Source organism: Chroicocephalus ridibundus, chromosome 1, assembly GCF_963924245.1.
Source record: "Chroicocephalus ridibundus chromosome 1, bChrRid1.1, whole genome shotgun sequence".
Taxonomy (NCBI): Eukaryota; Metazoa; Chordata; class Aves; order Charadriiformes; family Laridae; genus Chroicocephalus; species Chroicocephalus ridibundus.
In genome coordinates, this window is record NC_086284.1 from 115,425,786 (window position 1) to 115,446,597 (window position 20,812).

Here is a 20,812-nt window from a genome sequence, read left to right on the forward strand (position 1 = left end):
AAGTGGCTACTGCGTAAGGATTCACATTCTCTTGCTTGACCTTAGCATTATGCTTACACCTGGACAAGAACACCACTAAATACAATACATTTTTAGTCAGGTATATCACATAGCTATGAGAAAGTAGTAAAAGGAGAGAGAGAGGAATGAAAGCTTATTAACTAAGTTTGGGACCTTCTAATTAATATAGTGATGTCTCAGCACCATCACTGAGCTGATCAATACCACAATCAATATTCTCATTTGCAACTTTATGGGTACTTAAGGGGAACAAGGCATCACATCTTTTTAAAAAAAACGCCAAACTTCCACATATAAATCATGCTTAGCACTGAAGGCAAATAATAAATGCTTATCTGACCAACTTTTGTAATGTTTACCTAAAGGAAACTAGCTTCCATCAGTTTGAGTAATTCAACATCAGAAAGAAAACCTATCTTCCAGTCTTGCAGAGTAAGGAAAAAGAAAAGGAATCTTGCAACTTCCAGAGCTGTATTTTCCTAACCAGAATAACTGTTTCCTCCAATTTTTATTCAAAAGCTGCCTCAAATTCTTAACTCATACATCCAAGGAAAAACTAATTTGAGGGTTTTTTTCCAGATGACCATTTAGCAAACTCTACAGACTAACAAGTAAAACACTGAAGCAGTATCTGAGCATTAATCCCCACATGCCAATTAGCCAACAGATACCAAAGCAGCAATAGGAGATACCAAAGTACTGACACTCTCCTCTTTCTGAAGACTGACATTTCATTAACTGACATTATCATCAACCCATCATCTTGTATTTCTATATGCAAAACTGTTTCACTTTTCTAGAAAAAAAAAAAAGTGAAGAAAACACTGACAAACTTTACCAAAATGATCTTGTATTTTGCTCTTTTTGTGTCATAGAGAAACTGGTTTTGATGGGAGTCTACTTTAGAAACAACAGAAAAAGCTCTGTAATAAAATTAGTCATTTGCATGCTTTCATGTTCACTGTTATCATACCATACACTTGGAAAAACAACTAAAACTTAACCTTCTGCCTGTGGAAACCCAGCTTCCTACCACTTGAAGCAAAACACAGTCTTCTGCTATTTTAGTGCAAGACACATGTTGCACGACTTTGATTCAATTGCGGGGACGGTGGCACTGTTGTATGCTAGTCAATTTACTACAATACTCCATTGCTCTCCTCCTTGACCCATAGATATCCAGACACATAAAAAAAGAAACTACATTTGAAAGAAGAAAGCCGTTCCCTGAAAGGTCATGAGTGTATTACACAGAGCACAGATCATAAAACAACACAACACCACACTTGTTCTTTTGACTGTACTGAAAACCATTCATTTGTTTTCTTGTTATAAAGAAAATACTGCAGACATATCTGAACAATTTTTATGACATACAATATTTGCCACATGAGTATGACATAGCAAGAGGATATGCAGTTATCTCACCTATATGGGCATTTGAATTGTTTTATCGTTAAATAATGATGAAATGTACAACTTGTGATAAAGTTCTGACAAGTTCCTAGCTTGTTTTTAAGCATATTTATATAGGAATATATACATGCATAAAAATCAGGCACCTTACATTCATGAAGAATAGACTGATAAAACATATTTTGGCCAATAGATTTTGCTGAAAAATGAGTTGGCGATTATGCCAAATCCAAAGATTTTCAGATGAAATCAAACATTAGGAAGGGTTAGAATAGTTGATTTAATTTTTTTTCAACAAAAATTTCAAATTTTACAGCAAGTACTGAGACAATATTCAGATGACAGTTTTCTCTTACTTGCATGTCCTTCACTTTCCCCTTTTTGCCCCTCACTTTTTGTGAGTCCTGTGGCTAGGATACTCACATGAGTTCTAGCCTTGCTATTCTTTGGCCTTCTTCATCATTATGGTATAGAAGGTAACCTTTTACTTGTCCAAAGACTCTCCTAAATGTTCAAGATAGCAGACCTTCCCTTGAAAAAATTCCATTTTGTAAAAAACACTTAAAATATACTAGAGCAAAAACTGGAAGAAGCAGGTATGCACCCCTGTGATTAGATGGTGGATGACAACAATCAGCCCTAGCACTTGGTGGACTTTGTGAGAGTCATCTACTTCCCCTCATTAATCTAATTCTACACTTGTATTAAAATGGCCAGAAGAAATTTTTATATTTCTTTAAAAATCCCGAAAAGTATTAGCTTCAGACTAACCCAAATCAATTTGCCTTCAGGTGGACTTCTGAACTGAGAAAAGATCAGTTATTATGCCCCTGATGTAAAACCACGTGTTAGTCCCTAAGATAGAAGTATCAAGTTGCCCAACTCAACAGTCAAAAGCTTTAAGAGTACTAACAAGAAGGTGCGAAGGAAACTTGAAGCACAAGGAGGTGAAAAAGAGATGAGAGCAATATGAAAGGGCATGAAAAGTTCTCCCTAAATTATACTGAGATGCACAGAAACCCTTTCAAGTAAAGAAAAAGACATGAATTCATAATAAAAATGGACATTAATACTGACTAGAACAAAGTGAGAAGACTGGAAGTTTCTGTTCTCTCTCATGTACAATTCAGGAATGCTTGCTGACAAAATGAACATCAGTTTAAAACTTGTAACCTGAACTTTTTTTTTTTTAATATTCTACATGTAGAATGTATTGCTAAAGGATATTATTAAAAAGGAGAATTTTGTACATTCAGAAACACTGTATATTTAAGAGCAAGAATTAATGACAACAAACCACTCTAGAATTCTTACAAATTCAAATTGAGAGCTTAAAACATTAAATCCTAAATTTTGCTACTTGCTCCCTGATTTATATTTCTAGTTCCAAGTAGAAATACAAGAGAAGAAAGGACCACAACAACCAAGCTTGGAAGCCACAGCCTAAAACAATCATTAAATTTAATAATAATTGAAGTTAGATAAAGATTATGGTGGGAAACTAAGTACTGCATATTATAAACTTTCTGGTTCTTCTCTGAAGCTTCTAAAGATGGTAATATCCACAGACACGTTATTAAACAGATCACGGTATGAACCAGTATGACTTTCCAATAAGTTAAGAAATTAATCATTCAACCACCTGTCTATCTCACTCCTTATTTTGTACTGGCTCTGCAAGTGCACAGCTAGAAAATCTATACACAGAGATAACTGTAGCTTTGGATCATGGACACACAAGAGTAGCTCTCAATATCTCTTTTAATAGCTTGTAAACAGCCATTATAAAGGGTGACAAGAGGAAAGTAGTTTCCGTAAGAAATATTACTGAATATTAACCATGAGGCACGGAATGAAAAAAATACTAATGATGCTCTTCCAGTTCTGCTGACTTTGAATGCCAAACTGTACCTCTAATCAGTAGAACTTACATACATGCATGTTAAAAGTAGTATCATTGGTATGTTCTGACAGACTTGACTTAATATATTGGAATGTTACCTTTTTTGTTTGGGCATTTCCCTGCGTTTATAGGAACAGAATGGCAAGCTTCATTCTACTGAGAACATTGGGCCTTGTTTCTCCCTGAACAGAGGAGAAAATCAGTGGTCTTTCTTTTGTAATTTCCAAATCTGTCATCTCCCGTGTGACAAAAAAGAAGTTACTCCCCGCAGATATATTCCCTTTGTATTGTAATCAGCTGTGTTTTCGCTTCTAGCTGTTGCTGAGTTAGAACCAGTGATGTACATTTTTAGGTGTCATCATTTGGTAGCTGGGTGAACGGAGCATGGAAATGAATGAGATATTAAAATATACAAAGGTTGTGGTTTTCAGGCTTTACTGCTGAAGCCTAATAAAGTACCTCACTCACCATCCGGTTCATGCTTTCGAGATATTCTTTGCATTCTTATCAACCAGAAAGTTACTTTCCCGTTAAATGAACGCTGAGATTCTGGCGCACAATTTGTCTGACTTAAAGAAATATTTTTTTTACTCCTACTGCATATTCCCTCCTGTTCATGCCCTGCTGGCATTTTTCAACAACTTTTTCTTCCATTCTTTTTCCAATGTTGCTTTTAATATTGCTTATATAACACTACTCTTGCACAGTTGTTTGCAAAGCCAGGTAATCTTCCATACCAGTCTCAGTTCTATCATGTAAGCCCTATTTCAACAGAGACCAGAACTATATGTTTTTAAATTGAAGAATACAGATAGTCTGTTTATCGTGCTCAAACTCTTTGCTGACCCAGAGTCAGTGCTCAGAACACACAGTGGGATAAAGCAGTTAGAAGGGAGATATCACTGCACTATCAACTGCACAGTCAGCACACTCTGAGGTCTCGTCTGTGCTGGAAAGTCATCTCACTTCAACTAGGTTGGTGCAGTCAATATAGCATAACCTGCATTGTTTGTTAATGTCTCATACCTTGGAGTCTGACAGAAGTCTGCTTCACCCACTATCTCTGTTGTACCTGAAGACCACTGCAGTGAACACGAGCTTCTGCACAGCAAATGACTCTCCCAGTATAGACGCAAACAGAATCGTCTTTGTGTGGGTAAAGTTATTCCTATAAAAGATGAGGAATAAATTAATCTGATACTTTTATACAGAGGTTCCCCCATGTTCCCACAAGCAGGTCATGTCAGTATAATGAGTATTGATTCATAAAAGGCAATATCTCCTATTCTGGCACCCCTTGACAAGTCCGACAAAGACAGTGTGAAGGAACAACCAAAGTTGCACTCTCCCTTGCTTATGAAAATGCACACTTGCTGCTACTTTTTAATTCAACTGCCTCATTGAGACTGTCCATTCATTACCAAATCTAAATCACACTTGTTTTTGTCTTGAAAAACAGCTTTGGTATTTAATTTATAGCTTACTTGTTGCCACCTGCCATTTGCCCCCAAAATAGGTTTTGCTCTGACCTTATTGAAAAACTTTAAATCCACTTATTATGTTATGCATTACACTATTTATAAAACATCTGTCCTACATTTGACTGAAAGACCTAGCAAATTACTTGAAGTTTTGTTCATTCAAAACTAATCTTCTAACTCAAAGCCTGTCAGCACAGTACATCCCCTGATAGTTTTGTTTGTATGCTATTTGGGAAAATGATCATAATACTTTTTGATGACAAACAAAGGAAACATTTTGAATATCATGTCTTCAACTGTCTAGTAAAACAAAAGCCATCCTTTCAGTTTTTGTAGAATATTACCAAATATTCATCTGTGCTATAACTAAATGCCATCTATGTTAGACTGGACATATTTTTGATAGCTTAGAATCAGCCTAGAGAACTAATGCTATTTATTTTCTGTCTTCCTGACAGAACATCTTATTTGATTTTCCTGCACAGCATACAGTATCCAAATCTTGTCTTTGCAATAAAAACAAACTCTACATATTCACCTTTGCTCTGTAATATTACATAGACATTCATGCCCAGAAAATTAAATATTTTCATCTTCACTCAGTCTGAGAATATGTTCACTGATGAATCAGAATATTTATTGCATTTTCACCCAAAATACTTAGGGTAGCATTTTATTCCAGTATTCTATGTTTGACATGACAGTAGTCAATCTTCTTATGTGTATCATTTTAATCAGGCATTTTAGCTACACTGAACAGCAGCAGAATATTTATCTACATTTCAGATGCTTCGTTAGTTTCATAAAATGTAGTAAAATACACTAACTTTTAATTCAGTTTAGTACTTTCCTAAAGTAATCCACACGCTGCTGTTTCCCTCTACTTGGTCCCCATCGGATGAATCTCAGCGCATTTGCAGATTTCTGCAGAGGTGAAGGCAGGTGGTAACAGCTGCAGAGAAAGGGAAGAGAAAAAATCGGAGGCTGCTACCAAGATCTGCTTGTTTTTTAGCGCTGAGTGCTTCTGCTGCCTGATTGCTACAGAGACTAGCCATCAGCCTAAGAAGGAGCTGTTATTAGCATCTGTGGGCAGGCAGAAGCAGAAGGGAGAAAAGCATCTTTAGCTAAAATGAAGATTTCTGTTCCGAAGGGAGGAAGGATGAAAGGACTGGTGGTGGTAGGAATAAAATGAAGAATAAAAGGAGGAGGAAAAATTGAGGGAAAGGAGTGAATTTGACAAAAGTGGTGCACATGGAGAGCCAGATGGCAAATCCTGACACTCCTTCAGGCTTAATGGGATGGGGGAATGCCATAGTCTGGCTATTAGCATTTTCTAATGCAGTACATGCTCTCTGCCACATGAAGAGGCCTCACAGACATGCAGGCTCTGATCAACGCCATGTCCTTATTTTCCCATGTTCCCAAAAGAACCGCTTTCTATGTAAGCCGCTGATTAGGTAGCATTTGTGGGTTATTTTGCAAAAATATAACAAGGGTTCAAAATTCAGAATCAGTAAAACTAAATTTGTAATAATTAAGGACTACATTTTCTAAAAATCCACACAACTGCTGTTATTGTAAGCTGCCTGCTATTTGAACCGTTTTTAATCATTGCTTCTTCACACTGCCTATACATTATGAATTGTGTAGGGTCAACGGAACATAGTGATAACCTGATTCATGGCTGGATCTCCTACATGCTATCATATGCCAGCTAAAACATTAAATATTATTTCGTTATTTCTTTTAGTGAATAAAAAAAGAGAAAAAAAAAACCAAACCAGTCCCAATTGCTTACTAAATCTTCTGACTTTCAAACATACAATTCATAGTCACTTTTCCTATATTCCTGTGTTGCATATACAGTGATAAGCACTTCATTGGGACACATAAAATACAAAGACTTGGGGAATAATAAATAAATGTATTCCAGGAAAAGCTCAAAGATAGCAGTACATAAAAGTATGGTTGCTGTTAAGTCAAAGCCCAAATGTTCACAGATTTTCATACAAAGGGGAGAGGAAGGGAGGAGTTGCATTTTTTTTTTCTGTTTCTGTAACTTTCATCTGAAATCAAATGCATGAAGTTTCAAGGATGACCTTTTTTGCATGTGTTTGTACTTTTCCAGACACTCTGGGAGAATTTCCACGCTACAGAAATAATAAGATTTCTGTGGCTACCAAAAGCTGTGCCATTGCCTATAACATGAGGCATCCAAGTAAAGAAAACAGAATACAAATCTGGTTATGCTTCATCGCTTTGTGGTGCAACCTAGAGTAACAAGAAAATTGTTTTGCTAATCATTTCATATTTTGAGGTATCTGTTGATTTAAATTTAGAACATCGATAGTGCTTTTATGATTTGAAATTTTGTACCTTATATGTAGCATTTTCCAAGATGTCCACCCTAAAGTTTCTTATTTTATGTTTCCAATTCATCAGTGATGAGGAGCATCCATCAGGCCAGGAATTCACATACACACAGTTCTGTAAAGACATAAAGCAAAATATTTTTTAACCATCTCTCAAAGGCTCTCAAGGAGTCAGTAAAAATTGTAACCAGAAACATGCATGTCTGTACTGAATATACAGGTAATGTTAACAGAAAACCATACAGGTGCATGTTTGCAGCCTGTTTTCACTAAGAATAGCTCTGAAGGAGTGATTATGTCCACTCGTATTTCTCTTAAATGGTACAACCAAGCCCTAATTAGAAAGATGTCTAATACATTACAGGAAATATTATCCAGTGTTTTTCTATTACCCGAATAAAACAAGGAGTATCGTACCTTTTATTTATAGCGTTTTTAGGAACATTTTCATTTTTAATTTGTATTTCCTGTCACCTAGATTTAAGTGCATTTTCAAGGAATACTTTATCTTCTGATAAATTAATCAGTAAATCTTCAGCTAGTAATGGGAATTTAATTTTACACAGAGATTTTGTAAAGTACACTCTTTTGTAGTCATAATAGTGAATGTCCCATTTATCTACAGGATTTCTTTTCCCTTATAAGATTGCAAAGAGGGCAGCATTGTTAGGTAAAATATTTTTTCCCCGAAATATTTGGTCTAGTTATAAAAACTTTTCTTTGGTCTAGTTCTAAAAACCTAATGGCAAGAATATGTCCGATTCCATTCAAATCAAGTTTGGAAATCATTAGAAAATTCAATTCACTTTGAATTGCCCTGCTCAATTTTGTATTGTTTCCTTTCTTAATGCTGACAAATTTCAAATTACTTGGGTTTTGTCCTTCGTAGACAACATACTGCTTTATAAATTTACTCTTACTGATATTAGAGAATGTCAAGATTTGCAGGGGGCATCAATAACTTTGAATGACACCTAGGCACAGGTAATGAGTTCTGTATTGATAGCAACTAAGCTCATTATAGGATACACTGCATTAGGTTATAGAGTAAAAGTAAGATCAGATACAATGTATGACATTCTAGATTTTTATTTATATATACACCCACATACATACATGTATACACACACACTCCTATTTTTTCACTTGCCTTATAGTAACCACCAGAAGTAAGACAAGAGCTGTCAGATGTAGCTCAAATTTTGTACTTAAAACAATTTGAAATATTAATACCTGAGGCTTCTTCAACAACAGATACTCAGCTCCATTTTTTATATCTAATAGTATTTGATTTGTGCAATGCGCCAAGTTTTCTATTTAAACAGTAGGTGAAGCTGTGGAATATGTGAAAGTTAATGATACTCTAGAGTTTATTACTTGCACTTTCAAATTTTTATAACACAGCAATCTTAGATTTTTCCAATTCTTATGCCATACATGTGGCATATCCATCATATTCACCTTAAACCAGCACAAGTTTTAAGAATTCGATCTTCTTCTGTAGATTGAGTTTGCTTTGCTTCCATATGCTGGTTTTGCTTTTGGAAAGGACATACAAATCAGAATTTCTTCTTGTAGGAAATGATAATGCAACCTTTGTTTTAGAAATGAAGGGTAAGACAATTGAACTTATATAACAAAAAGAAACAATTTTTTTAGACAGTTTGACATTAAATCTGCATCTGCTAAAAACAGTGTTCCCACATCAGCCTATGGAAGATGCGGCACAGTGTCAGAATAAAGCGTTGAAATTTGGTAGTATGAATTCTGTTACCACACAGCAATTTTCATTTGCACAGCAACAGTGAAAAATGAAAACAATTTGCATATCAGTGGGAAAAAAGTTGATATTATTATTATTATTTCTCACAACTATTATCCTAATTTATATGATTGTTTTATTCTAGATGACACACCTTATTTTAATATACACATAATTAATTCAGAAATAACTACTAAATGAATTAACAGATAAGTAAAATATAATTAGCCTATATCTAGCACAAAGTTACACAGATTTTCCCAACTGATTACCGTAAATTTCAAATTGCTTGGGTTTTGTCCTATAATTATAATCTATAATTATAAAAATAATATATATTTTCTAAAAACTCAGAACTGATTCTTCTGAAATCAATGCACACAGACGCTCCTTCTGTTCAAACAGGACTTTAAAGCAATACAAATTTTGGAAACGCTAGAAATAAACAGTAAAAAGAGGCAGCTCCTCACAGCTATACAACATCAATTATACTCCAGAAAGAGAGGCCAGCTCAGATAGCATGAAGCAGGAAGGCACAATGGTACAGACACTGCCAGGTGACAACAGACTTTCTGCCACCCTGAGCAACACGCTATCTAACAAAAATTTGTCCTTTACTGTGCCATTCAGACAAAGAGAAGACTTTCCCTTCTTCTCTTCTTCATTAAATGCGGAAGTTAACATATTGCAGTTCTCACAGAATACAAAGTACCCAAAGTCTGATTTGCTTACACCTTATGCATTTCTTTGCACCTGCATAACATGCTGCCATCTTCATTCAGAGCATTTCCCCCTGCTTTGCAGAGGTGTAGACACAAGATAAAAAGTGGTCAAAGAACAGGACTGCAATATCCAACACCGCAAGGTTAATGAAGTTATCAGAACTTTATTCTTTCATATTTCCTAATTTTGAGAGACAACTAAGATACTTGAATATTGCAACACAGGGTTTACTGCTAAATTTTATTTAAGCCAGTTTTTCTATCCCAATTGTAATTACGAATAACAACTAGACACAGCAGCTGAGATGAATTCCAGTGGCACTGTTCTTCTTTGTTTTCTACTAATTTATTGTGTGAACTTGATAAATTTTAGCAGTCAGGAAAGTGAAAAACTACCCCCATTGGCTAAAGCCAAGAACAGTTCAGACGTGCTAAATCAGGTTCTCCAAACAGCTGTGCCAGTATTCCTCTGTCCAAAACTGCTAGTTGAGTCCTGGGTCTTTACCGAACAGGCTGCCAGCTGCATGAAGTAATGCCAGATTGCATGGAATATAAACAAACATCTACTTGGACATATATTTAGACCAGCAAACATGATGCATTTGTGTCCAAGGGTCAGATTTAAGCCTAGACCTACAAAAATGTATCCTACTGTATTGATCAACTGTGCCATCTAGATCTCTTTTGAGATAATCCTATTATGTAATGAATTATGATAAGAGACTTTAGCATTGCTGAACTGAAGTTAAATAATCCCTCTAAGCAGTTAGATACTAAGTGAAAATATTTCTGCTGTACCTGGGCCATGTCGGAAAACATCACAGTATTTTTCTATTTTTTTCTTTTTTAACACAAATTAATTCAACATCGTTACCTTACCTAATTTTTACTACGCAAGTATTCATGCAAGAGGGTAAATCTTATGCAATTTCAATAAAATCCTCTAAATAAATTCACTCACATCTCAAAAAAGTTACTAAAACTGAAAAGTACACTTGTGTTAACCGTGGACATTAAGGAGACATTAAGGTTTATCTCAAATTTTATAAATATAAGTCTTTCATTTAGACTGTCACTTAATGGTCATTTTCACTGGAAGAGGAATTTACCACCAGAACAGGTTCAGCTGTCACCCGATATTAGTACCTGGAGAGAAAAAAAACCACGAACACAACACAAAACCAAAAACCAACCAAAAAAAAGCCCTCCCAGTTTATTTAACTGTAAACGCTTCAAAGGGCCTTGAAACCAATTCAGCAAACCAACTAAAAAAGAAAAGCGAAAATTACAGCATTAGCATAAAAATACTGCAAAATACCGCAACTGCAAGCCACACAATTATGGAATAAAAGAACTTGAGGTTCCTTCTGAGACAAGGACTCAGGTGAATCCTTTACACAGCCAGGAGGCTTGCACTTGATAAGCAGTCGCTACTGGAGGCTCTAGATTAGGTGTTCTTTCAAGAACCATTTATTGATTGAAAAAGGAAAAAATATTAATGGCAAAACACAGTTTATTAAAGGAATTAAAGAATGACTCAGCGTGGAATGACCAGTCTCCCAGAGACGGATTCTGTACAAGATTACTGTTTTACCCAAAGAAGTATGAACGGTAAGACAATACACTCTTTACAACAAGAAGTCAAATACACCACTGAATGATGGCTGCTAGGAGGTGGGAATACCTGACCAGCCAGCAGCCAGCAAGCTGCTGCGCCTTCTCCGTGCCTAACCCTCGCCAGCGCCACAGAGACAGAGATGCACACACACACGCATGTGCTCAAAGGTGCAACGGATCACCAGGTTCTCCCATTAAAACTGAGGATAATTGCTTAAGGGGTTTGTGAGCCCAGCCTGGTAGGTTTACTTGTGTAAGGAGACAGAAATACTGATGCACACTCGTGCACACCTGTGCACGTGTGTGTGTGCAAACACACACACAAAAAAACAGAATGTGGAATTATATAAACTCAAAATTGCACATAAACCGCACTATTTCTGTCTGGTTTCTTCTGTCTTATTTCTGTCTTTAAGACTCTCAGTTGGATAAGAAACAAATTAAGCATTGATCCTACTGCTTGAGAAGTGCTCTTTCCCAGACAGCAAATCCTGGTGTGTAGTCAGGCTAAAATGCCCAACGACAGGCTCTAACTGCCAGTGACATCAAGAGAAATTATGGCTTAGGGTTGTAGGACTTTAAAACTTTAAATAGGTCACTCATTAATAAATCTAAGCAAAAAAGGGGGAACCCAGAAGTGAATGCATAGTTCTGGAAGGCTAAAGAGGAAAAATTAAGCTACAGTGAGCTTCTGGCCACTCACCAACCCTGTCTAGTTGATGCACTGCAGTCACAGTGCCAGCGTGCTAATTAGGAGCCACCAGCAAGCCACAGTGCTCCCGCCATGCACTTTTTCACCTATCTTAAATAAGCTGAGAAAAGCTTCACTGATTTTCATGTCACTCAGGGGTTCCCCTCGCACCAGCAGATATCTCAGCTGGAGAGCTCGGATAAGTATTTCAGCTGCCCTTGAAGCAGCACAAACCGTGAGCACACCCCAGTACCTAAGGTGTTCAGATGAATACCAGCCCAGTCCCTAAAATAAAATATTCTAAGAGGAGGCGCCAGAACATTAAGGAGTGGCTAAAGCCTCAGGGTATTATTGGAAATGTAAGTTAGAAATGCAAGTCAAATGCTGATCATCATCTGCACCGACTGAATTTTTCCCTTAGATGACCCCAAGGAAAAAAGTGGAATTCTCTAATATAACCAGAAGATATCCACATCAAAGACTTGACTAAATTTTGAGCTTACAGGGGAATCAGAGAGGTATCCCCTTTGTAGTTTGGCAACATGTATGCCTAATTACATGTAAGCTGTGTTAAAAACATTAAGTGAGCTAATCTCAGGCCACATGTCTGAATAACAGAAACACAGGGAGAAAACGCAAATGCAACTGCATGTTTTAAGTAATATTTCATCTTTTTTATAGGCCTCAGGCAAATTGTCCGTCTGCTGCTGTGTTATTTCAATGTGAATTACCTCCATTTCGCAAGGGAAGAGGGTGGGAGGGTGATACTTGTCTATGACCATTCTGCACCAGCCCAGGCTGTTCGCAATCCAGCTTCAGAGATGCTGGTCTCAGCAGAGAAAAAGGGCTATTAGTTCCCTTACACTGATGTGTGAAATGAGAATAACTCAGATTTAAAGGCAGCTACGGGGGAGGATCCTCACGCCACTCTTCCCTGCCATGATGCAACCCACCGAGTATTCGGTATGTGTGTTAAATAAGTAAGCAATAAATATTTTTCTCATGTTGAAATACCTACAAAAAGCATAGCAGAAATGTGTCTGACACAAACAATCCAGAGGGTTTGAGATGGAAATTATATAACGAACAGATGCTAGGAACTAATTCTTTTCAATAATTTCACATTATAGCTTCCCTACAACTTTTATCAGGAAGACTAAATTCGCAATTGAAGTTAAGAGAAAGTTATGAACATTTAGACTTATAGGAAGCAGAAGAATTAATTTTGGATTTCAGATCAATACAATATCAAAAATCAGAACATGCTTAGCATGCATTTTCTTCTAGGTCAAAACCAGTTCAAAGTTGCTTAATTTTAGATACCTTTTTGTGTCTAATATCCATTGACCCCATATGGAATGGGAATAAGTATCTTGTTCCTCTGCCGATCAAAAACTGATGATAAAAATACATGTGGTCATAAAATATTATGCTTTTTTCAAAGGAAAAAAAATTAGTGCAAAACAGTTCTAAAATGTGTTTTAGAAGCACAGTCATAAAAATAATTTAAATGTACACACTAGTATAAGAAAGGGAATCTGCCTCAGGGGACCATTATTTTATATCTTAGAGGGGGGAAAAAATGCAATGTAACATACTGCAAACAGTGATCTAGTTACCAAAACATGACAAAAGTTGTCTAGTCACATTTGCAAAAATTTAGTTGTAGACAGTTTGCTATGGGCTTGACCCAAAGTGCAAAGAAAACAACAGCCTTTATTAGATTGCACTTGGTCCAGTAATTCTTAAATCTCTTACACGAAAAAGAGAAAATCTGTTCTAGGTTGTAGTTTTCTAAATACAAATAGAATCTAGAGACAGAATATGCAGAGAGAACAGCAAATATTTTACATTAAAATGTACTCAATTCATGATGTAGATGAGATTTTTAAACAATGCTAATTGTCTAGTCAGTACTAGCTTCCTCCAAAACAAGAGCAATGGGGGCTACACTGATGTGGAATTCCAGCTCTCAATTATCTCCTGTTCTACCAGTTGGCACAACGCTCCTCGTCCCTTGCCCTGCAACTTCTGTAAGTATGTGTGCAAACTGTGATTATTTTTTTTTTCCAATTATAACATATCAGGGTTGAAAGCCAGATATTTTCATAACACATTATTTGATGAAGTCACATTTGGCAAAAAATATCATCACCTAGTAAAAAAGCTAAATACAAATGGGACACAAAGTGCATTTGAGAAATACAAGTGGTAGTAGAAGAAAAGAAAACATTGGTATACTCTCTATTCCTTTAGATAAAGCAGAGAGGAAATAAACCCAAGATTTTTAACAACTATTGGCATAGGTCAGACAATGCAGGAAATAAATGAAACTGAACCAAAACACTTTTTTTTTTTAATCACTTTGGTGCATGCAGATATAAATTCACTATGTGGTCCGACTATCAATGATTTATAAATCACTGTCAAGGGATGAACTGAATTTTATTACACATGCTTTCCTGCTGTGCCTTAAGTCCTCCAGAATTTCCTCCACTAATAACAGGCACGTGAATAACTCAAACAGCCAAGAACTAATAAAATTAGAGAACAAACAAAAGAACCATAACATCCAGGCTGCCTGAAAAACATTCACTTTTCCCCCTACTTTGAAATTTACACTGGCCTGAAGCCCAGAAATAGCAATGTGCAATCCAGCACCTGTGACAAGTCTAAGACTCATATCTTTTGACCTGTCAGGATAGAAATGGAGGATAGAAAAGGAAGATCAAGAGCTTTCTAACAGAAATAGGCACAATTTTATCAGTTCAAAAATAGTAGCTTTTAATGGTAATATAACACTTAGTATGAAAACAGGATTTTGCAGTTCTAAAATGTTTTTGGAGTACCATTAATAAACTTTATTTCTCTGTGGCTTGCACATCATGATTAAGAACATGCCCACAAACAACAGAGGGACTAAAAAAATAAAACCTAGAATATCTTAAAAAATTCTTATGGTCCAGGCCATTTAAACTTAATGACATAAATTCCACTCACTGTGCCGAATCAGCCCCTACGGTGCTTCTACACTAACTGGGGACTGATTTACTTATTTATTTGCCTTCCATAAATGTGACACAGTAAGATAGGGGACAGGGTTTGTTGGCTCCTGCTTGTAATGACACACACAACTCACTTCTAGATGAGCAATCTGTGGATTTAGCTCTTTGCTTAGTGTCTAAATTGACAAACACAAACCTAAATCCCAAGTGGGACACGGTACAGAAAATCATGTGATATAAGCGTGCATGCAAAGGAGCAAAAGCAGGGTTTAGAAACACTGAAAGTTAAGTAATCCATGGAGTGGACCAGTGTTTGCATCTAGCTTCGTACCTTGTCTCTTGAAGCCATAAATGCAATGAAGATAAGTGTCTCCTTGTTCCCACTTTTACGTTAGAAGCAGAAGTTAACATCCAGGATAAAGAACAGTGATTTTGATTGAAATGCAAATAAAACATTTTAAGAGTGCTGTTGCAATACAACTTTTGCAATACAAAAATCTCGGAGCAAAATAAAAAAGACGGTGCCTGAATTATCACAATCTTCAATTTCAGAAAAATCCAGGATCTAATGTATTAATCATTGAACAGGCGGAGCTTATCCTACTGTTTTGTTTGAAAACAAAACTCTTGAAAGAGTTCTTTTTCAAGGACTCTTGAATGACTTCAATGAAAAAAATCCAACTATTTCAGATAAGGTCCTCCAATATAAATGCAAAGCACTCACTAAGGAGTGTTATTTACTCAAATATGAGAACAACAAAAATTTTCATAAAATCACAGAACTATCCATAAGCATTTCAAATATTTTCATAATTAAATAGCAGTCAGTGATGCCCCATAGTATTAAGAAAAAGTTGGACAGAAATGGTCAAGTTACTGTAAAACTCTTTAACATGCAAACATAAGTTATCTTCCAGTCCATAACACACTTAAAAGGAAAGTTCTGAGATTTAATATTTTCAAAACCAATCAGATGAACTGTTTGCACCCAGATCATATGCTGCAATTTCAGCTCTCTCTTCAGAAAAGTAAGATTAGAAACATAAAAATAATAATGAAAATGTCTGTTCACTCCCAAACACATACCAGATGCACACCGATCGATCCATTGATACATAGGCTTTAGTAACTAATAAGCAACATGAACATGACAGACAAGCACAGCATTTAAGAATTTACATGAACGTTCATACTCATTTACTTTTTCAGGTAAATTTACAGACCAAAATATGGATTGGGATACGAATGTGTATGTAGCAAATGTTATTGTTAAGGGTTCTTTTCGGTGGAAGGTGAGTTAATGCTATGTATTTGATTGCTAAAAGATAGCTAAAGAATGTTAGTTGTTGTCATGTGGTCATGGTTCTATTCCTCATTTTCTTTTTTCTCCCTCTTTGAAAAGTAGCTACAGTATCCACTCTCTTTATGTTTCACTTTACTCCCTGGCAAATTGGCTGCAATACTGTCTACACAAGAGAGAATTTTTTGTAAAACTGAATTCATTATTTATAAGGTACTTTGAGGTGTTCAAAACAGCATATAGCAAATGAAAAGAAAGCGGAAAGTATCCAAGGATACAAGTCCTTTGAAGGACTACAGCCTTTTAAAGGATTGCAAAGAACTCTTAATAGATTACAATATTTCTTTTCCAAGTATTCCGAAGATACAGTCCATATTTTGATCTAGAAATGTTTGTGATCTAGATGTAGTCATGTTTCCTGATTCCTTGGCATCTGTTTGACTCCAGTTTTACTAAACATTTAAGACCAGGGGTTCTAGACCAGAATCTTAAAAAGAAAGCATTCGTAATACAATATTTGTATGCTCAATGTCAATTCTTCCAGTAGAAAATCGTGTCACAACTTTTTTTTCCCCATTCTCTGTAAAAACAGCTATTTAAAATTTGTAACATTTTTACAATTTCTTATACAACATAGCTTGCTTACTGTGATTTAGTGACATTTCTGAAGTTGTAAGCCATTTTTATATCATTATGTAAAGCAGACAGAACTGAGACACTAAGCAATTCATAAAACCAAAAGGACTTAACTTTCATCAATCCATTCCAAAAATTGTCAGCTGTAACAGGAAATTGTAAGAGGAGGAACTGGGAGGAGAACAGAGCTGGATTAGAGATGATCGCCAAGGTGGAAAAAATTTAACTGCTTTCTCAATATCTATAATTAAGACGTATAAAGTTTCATGAATACTACTTGTAAATTGTTTTTGAAAATGGAACCTAGACAAACTTGGTATTTCTGTTATAAATATTTTCAGTCTCTCCCTCCTTTTATGGTATTACCTTCAAGGAATACTTGGTACGTGTATCAGGGGAAAAAAAAACAAACGTAGGCAAGGTATTTCATACTAGTACAGTTGAAATCTTCTAAACTGATTTAGGCTGCCACAAACTTGCAAGGCAAGGAGTACAGACTGGATCATAGCTTCTTCATCTGTGCAGTTAATTTCCAGTCCACAATTCCTAAGACGCTTCAATGCTATATCTTTAAAAGGAATTTGTTTTAATTTATTTGCATGATTTAAAAAAACTTCAAACAAAATACAAAGTCATGTGATTTTTTTTTTGGTCTTTTTGAGATGGCAACTCTTTGCAGTTGCCAATATCTTGATTGTGTCCTACCCTTTTGCAAGTAAAAGACATTTTTAATAAAATTTGAGAAAGGAAAGAACACGTGAATTTATACCAATCAGTTGTCAAGAACCGACTTTTCTTCTTTTTTTTTCCTTATATACATATAAACTAAACTTGAATGTTATTGTTTAAGACATGAATGTTATTGTTTAAGACATAAAGCAAAAATTATTTCTCATAGCAATCACCTGTTAGTATTTTCTTATTTCTAGCACTACAAGGCTTCCCTTTTTTCCTTATTTTCCAGCTCGACACTTAAAGGAAAACCTTTTAGCTCAGATCTGGCCAATGCTTGAACGTTACATGGCTTCACACAGGAAAAAATCTTTGTTCACCAGCAGCGAGGCCCGGCACCACTGTCACTCTCCCAAGCTGAGGGGCTGCTCACTCTTTGTTCCCATATCAAGTAAGCCCTAGTTTTTGTTTGCTCCCAGCATACTATTCTACTTTGTTGTTCAGATAAAAATAAGAGGCTGAAAGCAAGGAGGTAAATTGTTGCAAGAAGGTGAAAACCCTTGGAAGAAAAAAGATTTTCTCCCGTTACCTAGGGGAAACTGATCACACAGGGCTGGGAAAAGCTTCCAGAGGTCCCAAGAAAGCTTGTAAAGCAGGGAGTTAGTGGCAGAGATTGAGAGTAGGGTTCTACAGAGAGAAGCAGAGAGAACAGACAGACCTCAGAGATGAGTGAAGGAAAAAACCTTCTCTAAAGGGCCTGGAGATGGATGCCATAGCTCTGAGCCACTAGAAATTACTGCTGGTCTGAAAGTAAAATGCATCAATCCTACAGAGATACAGTGGGCAGGCATAGATAAAAATAAAATGGCTTCCATTTGGTCTGTCTCACCCTGAATTTTCTCTGTGTAAAACATTACCATGTCACAGTTTATTTTTTACTAAAAGCATTACACATTCAAACCCCTCACGGTGTTCTAGGGATTCTCACCATAAGGAGAAAGGGTAAACAGATCCACCTGAGCACTCTGGTTATTGAATTATTCCTCCAAAAGGGAGTGCAAAAGAGTCAGGGACCGTCATCCACATCCTCACTAGCTTCAGCAACGCCACCTCCAGTTCACTGGGTTTTGCAATTTGAAAGTCTGAAGAGCAAACAGATACTCTGAAACACTGAAAGAGAAAAGACGCTGGAAGATGCAAAAGCTGAAACCAGCAGATCTTTGTCAAAAATTGACACAGTTTGGGCCAGACTGACCAATGATGGACGACAGATGCTCTCCCCCACCTCTCACTATGAGGAGAAAAAGAAGAGATACAAAGAGATTTTACAAGTTTAGTAGGAACTAAACTATTTTAACAAAATATTAATAATAAAATAAAAAGGAAATAATAAAATTGATACAATACATAAAAAACCACATCAAGCTCCCAGGATGATGTCACCTGCAGGCACTGGGGAAGTCCCAGACTGGACACAGCAACGGGTAGGAACTGTATTCCAGATCTGGATTCAGGAACACACGGATCGAGATCAAAGGCAGACAAACAGACAGAGTCCTCCTCGGACGCCGGCTATTGAAGAAAGAGGCTGACCCTTTGATCCCTCGGCTTTTGTACTGACCATAGGGCAGATGGGATGTAATACCCCTGTTGGTCAATTTTGGGTCACCTGTCCTGTCCGCTCATCTCTGCAGGTGGGACCCCTCTACACCATTCCATTTCCGACCCTCCAATGGGGCAAATAACGAAGTTAGCTGACCTTGGTTGTTATAGCAATAAGTATAAGCAAGAGCCTCTCTGTGTACCATCCCTTGTATGAACTATAAACACAGGTCTTATCACTCTGAGAGTGAACAGTTTTCAGCACAATATGCTGTTTATTTCAGAGAGTTAGAAGAGACTTAGCTAAGAAGTAAAATTACTGAACAGAAAGGTGGTTCTGTTCTACCTCAAACCAGGACAACAATATAAACTATATTTCCAAGCTTTTGGTACTTCCATGTCTGTTGAAACAGAAAAAGGCCAAAAGCCCTTGAAAAATTCAAGAAGACCTAAAGGTAGTCTTTTGTATTTTTGTTTTGGTTTTCTTTTCAAACAAACTTGCTACCTTAAGTTCATCTCACATCTTATTTCCCTTGTTCTCATTTGCCTTTCATACTGCATAGGAAAAAGCTGTGTACAGTCACTAACTTCAACATGCTGTAGAAGTAGTGTTCTAAAAAAAAAGGACCAGCTCTAGTTTAATGCTTTTGCAAACCATCAAACACCTCATTAAAAAAACCCAATCAAAACTAAAAACATCTCACCAGTTCCAGCGGTGTTTTCTATGTATGAATATATTCACAGCAAGAATCTCAGCCCAAATTCCTAATTGAAAACGCTTTCAGTGCACTAGCGGTCTTCAGTAGGTGGCTTGACTATGAGACTATATGAGACTGAAGAAAGATCCATTTCTGTAAATGTCTGGAGTTTTGCTGCATTTTTGGCATTTTTTGCAATGTCTGATTTTTGCATGCTCCAGAACATTAAATTTTTAGTGAGTTACTTATTTATTTTCCATTTTTTCAGCTTTACTTTATCTTCGGAGAAGCACAAGTGTAACAGAGGGTGTCCAAAAATGTATAGACTTGCATCCTCTGACAAATAATAGAAATCAATGGGGCAGAAAATACTGTGTACAGAAATGTTTTATGCGACAATAATTTGCAAATGACTAAATTTTCTACTTTCCCCATCAACCACATGACAGAATTTTGGCCAATATTTGAAACGTATCCAAAAGTGACATGTCTACTGTTCTGATCAGAATTTTAAATAAGACTTGACAGCTGCTTTTTTCTATTTGTTGGAAATCAACCAACCCTTCCTAAATGTTTCAATTGCTGTCTACTTATCGCAGTACAGTACTAACTAGTTCATTACTGCATACCACATAGACCCACTTTTAGACATTAGTTTGAAACATTTGTACTGATCACCTTTAAAACTAATGTAACAGTCATATAAATCTTATAGTTTAGGCCTCTAATAGTAATCTTCCCTGACTATTCTTTTCCCCATTTGAGCACAAGGTAATACTGTCCTAACAATTTGGCTAACTCGCTTACTTTATGGAGTCTCTCAGAAATCTATGCATTTCTTACAAGCCCTTTCAAGTAGCTGTTCACACTGCCCTGAAGTTATCAAAATGCCAGTTCATTAAATCAGATCTTAT